Source organism: Bactrocera oleae, chromosome 6 (genome assembly GCF_042242935.1).
Source record: "Bactrocera oleae isolate idBacOlea1 chromosome 6, idBacOlea1, whole genome shotgun sequence".
In the NCBI taxonomy this organism is placed as follows: Eukaryota; Metazoa; Arthropoda; class Insecta; order Diptera; family Tephritidae; genus Bactrocera; species Bactrocera oleae.
The window spans coordinates 33,082,659-33,088,177 of record NC_091540.1 but is presented as its reverse complement, the minus strand read 5'-3'; the positions used below and the strand labels follow the sequence as shown (position 1 = coordinate 33,088,177).

General features: G+C 39.3%; 1 long non-coding RNA gene across 1 annotated transcript; it reads left to right on the top strand.

Annotated features, from left to right (window-relative positions):
* The first annotated feature begins 1,909 nt into the window (after positions 1–1,909).
* On the top strand, positions 1,910–3,262 carry LOC118682356 (uncharacterized). Its single transcript, XR_004978144.2, has 3 exons — positions 1,910–2,443; positions 2,511–2,538; positions 2,679–3,262. It is a non-coding gene; the product is annotated as an uncharacterized lncRNA (long non-coding RNA).
* Positions 3,263–5,519: the final 2,257 nt, after the last annotated feature.

The following is a 5,519-nucleotide window of genomic DNA, read 5'->3' as shown; positions in this document are numbered from 1 at the left end:
TAGTGTTATAATTCTTTATTAGTGGAGAAATTCTTTTTCGCATTAAAAAATGTTGCTGTAACCATTTGTTTTGGTTTTTTATAAATAATTATAATTGATTTTTAGTCTTAAGTTTCAAAAATACAAGTAAAAAATAAAGTTGTAATTTCATTTGTTATTTGAACTACTTACAATAGTAGAAGTGAGCTACACCATGCTAAACAAAACTTGGTAGCATTGAAGATAGAAGTTATACCACTTTAATGACGCATACTCTTCTGTTTCAATTCAATTCGATAACTTTGTTGTTGCTTTCACATCCAAATTTTTTGACAAGAGAGCAGAGAAATGTCCAATCGAAGACAGCTTATACAAGTATATGCTAATTAACATTACAAATCAAACGATTTAAGATTGAGTGGTTTGCAAAATTTTTGGGAACCGACTATATTTGAATATATTATATATTATAAAATTTGAACTTTCCATAAAATCGCTAAAATCTACTAAAAATCAAGTAAGTAAGTTCTAAGCTAAGGAGTCACCGATCAATTTTTGCTAATATACCTATGTATTATAATTATACTGTATTTAAATTTGTTAAATATAAGAAACACGTGTACGATGTTTTATCTAGATATCTCAATTTTTTCTCAACTTATCGTTTGCAGGTATAACTTTCGTTGTTGATTTACGTGAGTACCTGCCGGCGACGGCCTTACCTCACGGTGTTCCAAAACACAACGTATCAATACAATGCGTTGATAAGCGCCCTAAACAATACGAGCTATTTGCAAGTATTTAGTTGGATACCAGTGGCAGTGTGTCTGGGTCCACACTACCATCTTGGTATGATTCGAGGCCGACCTAAAACCTCTTCCTTTTTCGGGTACGGAACCCAGTTGCTTTTTGCAACTTTATATTTGAACTGAAAAAACAGTTAGGCTGAATTTTCAGTTCTTCCTGCATTTAGGTTTCAACCACAGCCACCACGAATCTCCCCAAAGGGGCCATAACCCAATGAGCAGATTGGACCGAAATCCAAGGGCTTTCTGCTCCCCGTGGTACCAGAAAGTCTCCGGTAAGACTGCGTAGCCGAAACTACTGCCAGTTGAGCAACCCATTACTCAATGACTGGTGACATTTGTCGCTTGAACTTCAAATGTCTTTTTATTTGCTTTTTCATTTAAAGTCTATAATATCAGTTCAAGCTGAGTATTATAGCACTATTCCTGACATACTATGCTGATATTACTGAGCAAGGTACATAATAACAGTCATAGTGCATTTGGCTTTTAGTCGCCTTTTACGACAGGCATGCCTTACCGCGGGTAAATTCTTATCGTTTGCAGGTATAGACCATCCGGACAATATCTGAAATTATTGTTAAAATTGTAAAGTCCCGTAGTACCATATATAAAAATTCTTCTGTGATAATGGTAGAAACGAACAATTTATCAGACTCAAAAAATGTTATAGTTTGAGTTACTACTCCATAAATTATCTCTAACTTATAACTAAGGCTATTAATTTCAATACCTAATTAAAGACTCATAATATTGCTCTTGGTTATAATTAAAAACTAAGTATATGAAAATTGATTGACTAGGTAACGTTTCATATCTATATGGTAAAGTCCCGAATACGATACCCAGGGATATGTACAACGTATATTTCGTCTCTTCCTTCTTTAGATAGAGTTTTACCAAGTACTGCAAATTTTTGCACCAACCCACACGAACCTTTTATGGAGTTCTGTTTGTTGTTGTATCGGCAGAAAACATTCCCAAACAAGTAAAGAATGAAAGAATAATGTCACAATATTAGCAGAAAAAGAAAATCTTTAAACGCATACATAATATAGAAACCACAAGTTTGTCAAATTCAATTAAATCAATAAAATATCGTGTACTAACTTGCGCAGTTGCATTCGTACAAAGAGTTTGAGCGATAGTCTTTTTATCACATTTCGTGATCTGCTGACGAAAATCAACATAAAGGAAGTGATTGACTGCCAGTGGGGCTTCTCAGCGACTCTAAGATAAACTCATCATGACAGCGGTAACTTCACTTCTTTGCGCATATATACAATAAATATTAGACATGTAGGTATGTACCTATGTATATTGTAAAGGCGTCTGAGTGTTATTTCTAAGTGAGTGAGTTTTGTTCTCACTGCGGTAAAATGTCACCGTGATAACTTTATCATTTGACATTTGATTATGTGTCATGTTGACATGTGAATGTGAAACGGTGATTTTCTGTCCCTCAATCACTCAGTAACTTGGCGGAATGGTTGATTGCGGTTTGCCGGTGCTGTGGTGTTGCGGTGTCTGCCAAAGATGATAATTTTGAAAGAGGTGAAGAAAGTAAGAAACATGTGGAGATGGATGCCTGAGAAGACAGTTGCTAAGAAAAATTATTTAAGAAGCTGTAGTTTTTCCTTTTCAAAGGTTAAACGAATGTAAGTGATGTTAATCGTTAGTTGAATGTAATCGATAGAATGTGTTATTATATTTTATATATTATAGTTTCGTTGCAATTATGAAATATCGTCAGGTAAGTGCTTATGATACATCGTCACAATCGTTATTTTAAAGTGTTATTTGTTTTTGTACTCGCATATGCCGAGTGTTTAAACTTCGTATGTAGTGTGTAAACAAAGTCACAAATATCGCATTGATAATATTAATTTCCAGAAGCGATCGGGCTAACGCTAATTATAAACAGGAAAATCGTAATGACAGGGGACAGAGATATACAAAATACACTTGCTTTTACACACACACATACACATTTATAAACTATATACCGTTCTGCAAACCAACAGGCGATATACAAAAAAAAATGTGAATACAACAAAAATAATTAAAACTACATGAGAAAAATATGGCAAGGACATTAAGTGCAATTATTGCATGGATACTACAGTCAAGTCAAAAAAAACCACTACATTTGTAATAAACGCTCCCATACATGCCCACAAATATATGTAATAATAATTAAATGTGTTGTTATTGGTGATAAATGATAATAAGCTAGGTATTTAATGCGGGTTTGCTGTACAACATAATTCTTCCGACATCTGCTCATAATAATTTACAGCCACACACCGGGCATTTGAAACGGCAGTTGTAAGAGTTTTTAGAATTTTCTTTAAATATGGTTTGATATTTATATGCGTTTACAGTGGTTAGTAGATAAGGCAACCTTGGATAAGAATGAATCGAACGCACAATTAGTAAAGATAAAACATACTGGCATAATTAAATAAGGACAGAATAGCAAGCGGTTACCAGTTTTAGCTTTTATAGTGATAATATAATTTTTTTGGCGAATGCAATGGATATAATACCAGTTTAGCATAAAATCACATGAACTTTAATATAGACTAATCTAGTTAGGTATTGACTTAATAAGTATTTTTAACTCTTGCTGCATCCTGTGTTATAGATATTATTGGGGTTTATTTTCTATAGTGTGACTTTAGAAAACATACAAATCACAATTTTTATCTCTACACTGGCTTTGCGTGCACTTGTAATTTAACTAAAAATGAACCCTGCAAGAAACTGCTGATGGGTACACTCACGTTTATTATGCCAGTAAGGTTAGGTTAGAGGGTCGATCCTAAGAAGGATCACACTTGGAGAGCTTAAACGCCGGTCCGTTGTGGTATCCAAAACTCCTATATGCCGGATCAATAGACCCTTACATGCCGACAAAGCGCTTTGTGCCTATGACAAACTTGTTGAAACGGCCAATATCTGTTTCGGCCAAATCTTCTGGTCCGCCAAAAGTGTGATTGTCGAGATGTTTCAATATCAACCTAACAAAAGCCGGACAGTGGAGGAGAAAGTGCTGGGATGTTTCCACTTCACCCTCCTCCATACAGCTTGGACAACTACCATCGGGTAGTATTCTAAGCCGCACCGAATAAGTTCCCATTGGACAGTGCCCAGTGAGAACTCCTACCATGGCGGCGAGATGAACTTTGTTCAAGGCGAGAAGATCGCCCGACCTCCTGCGATCCACTCTCGGCCAGAAGGATCGCGCTGCTGAGCGCATGCGAGGTCCATTGGTCCAGAGCCAGAATGCAAGACGTTAGTGGAGAACTAGCTCGATCCAATTCCGATGTGAGCGGGGCAGGGGTGCCCCCCTGGCCAGCTCATCGGCCTTGCAATTCCCAGCGATTTTGCACCCAAATGAGCCTGATATTGAAGTAGCCTGCTGCTAATTCTAGTGAGGACAGACACTCCTTGACTAGCTTTGAATGCACGGTTCGCGCACTCAGGGCTTGTATTGCCACACTGCTGTTGGAGTGAATGCTCACCTCTCTAAACGAAGCTGCACTTCGTAACAGTACTTCTATCGCCAACTTCATCGCGGCCACTTACGCCTGAAAAACGCTACAGTGGTCCGGTAGCCTGAAGCAAAGATTGACGGAGAGCTCTTTACAGAAAACCCCCCTCCAACTTTCCCTCCTAGCTTCGACCCATCCGTGAAAAAGCTCACCACGCCTCTTCTCCAGCGGCTTCTTCCTCTCCACATCTCCCTCGTCGGGATATGCGCAGAGAAAAATCCACCTCGAGTGAGCGCTGTGATCCAAATTTTCAGGATTGCAGCTGGAGGAGGAGAGAATTGTGGCGTGTCCTTGTTCGGTCCTTTTCAAAAGCCCAGCTTCTCTGAGCCTAATAGCACACTTCGCAGCAATGCTCCTACCGGCAATGTCCACAGGTGCTACATTTTATATAGCGTTGAGAGCTATCGTTGGTGTGGTTCGCAGTGCACCAGAGATTTCGATGAGCGCCGCTCTTTGGACTCGCTCAAGCTTTTAAGCCAGGGTAGTCTTTTCGAGCGCCCTCCACCAAACGAACACACCATAGAACAATATTGGCTTGACTAGGGTGCCGTAGAGCCAGATCATCACCTTTGGTGAGAGTCCCCAATTTTTCCGTATAGTTCCCCTGCAGCAATATAAGGCGACCGATGTCTTCTTGACTCTCTCCTCGATGTTCGGCCTATAAGAAAGCTTTCTATCAAGGATAAGCCCTAGGTATTTTACCTACTCGTTATATTTATTATACCTCCTACTAAATAAAACCATTTCAGTTTTACTTGGGTTGACGGCTAGGCTGCTTCTATTTGCCCAGTTGGATCCCAAGTTTAGGTACCCTTCTGTGAGCTCATAGACGGTATTCAGGAATTTACCTTTAACGATAAGAACCACATCATCAGCATAGGCTATCACCCGACAGCCTTGCGCCTCGAGTTCTGTAAGTAGGTCGTTTACCACCAAGATCCAGAGCAGTGAGGAGAGTACTCCTCCCTGCTCAGTTCCCCTATTAATCTTTCTGGTTGACTTGGCACTACTCCACTCCGCTACGACAGTTCTGTCGCAAAGAAGACTGAAAGTGAGATGTTTAGGGTTCGATTCCACCACAAACTTTTCGAGGGCTTTACCACTGCCTCTGGCCGCACGTTATTGAAGGCCCCCTCGATGTCGAGAAAGGTGCCCACTTGATATAAGCATGCTGCGC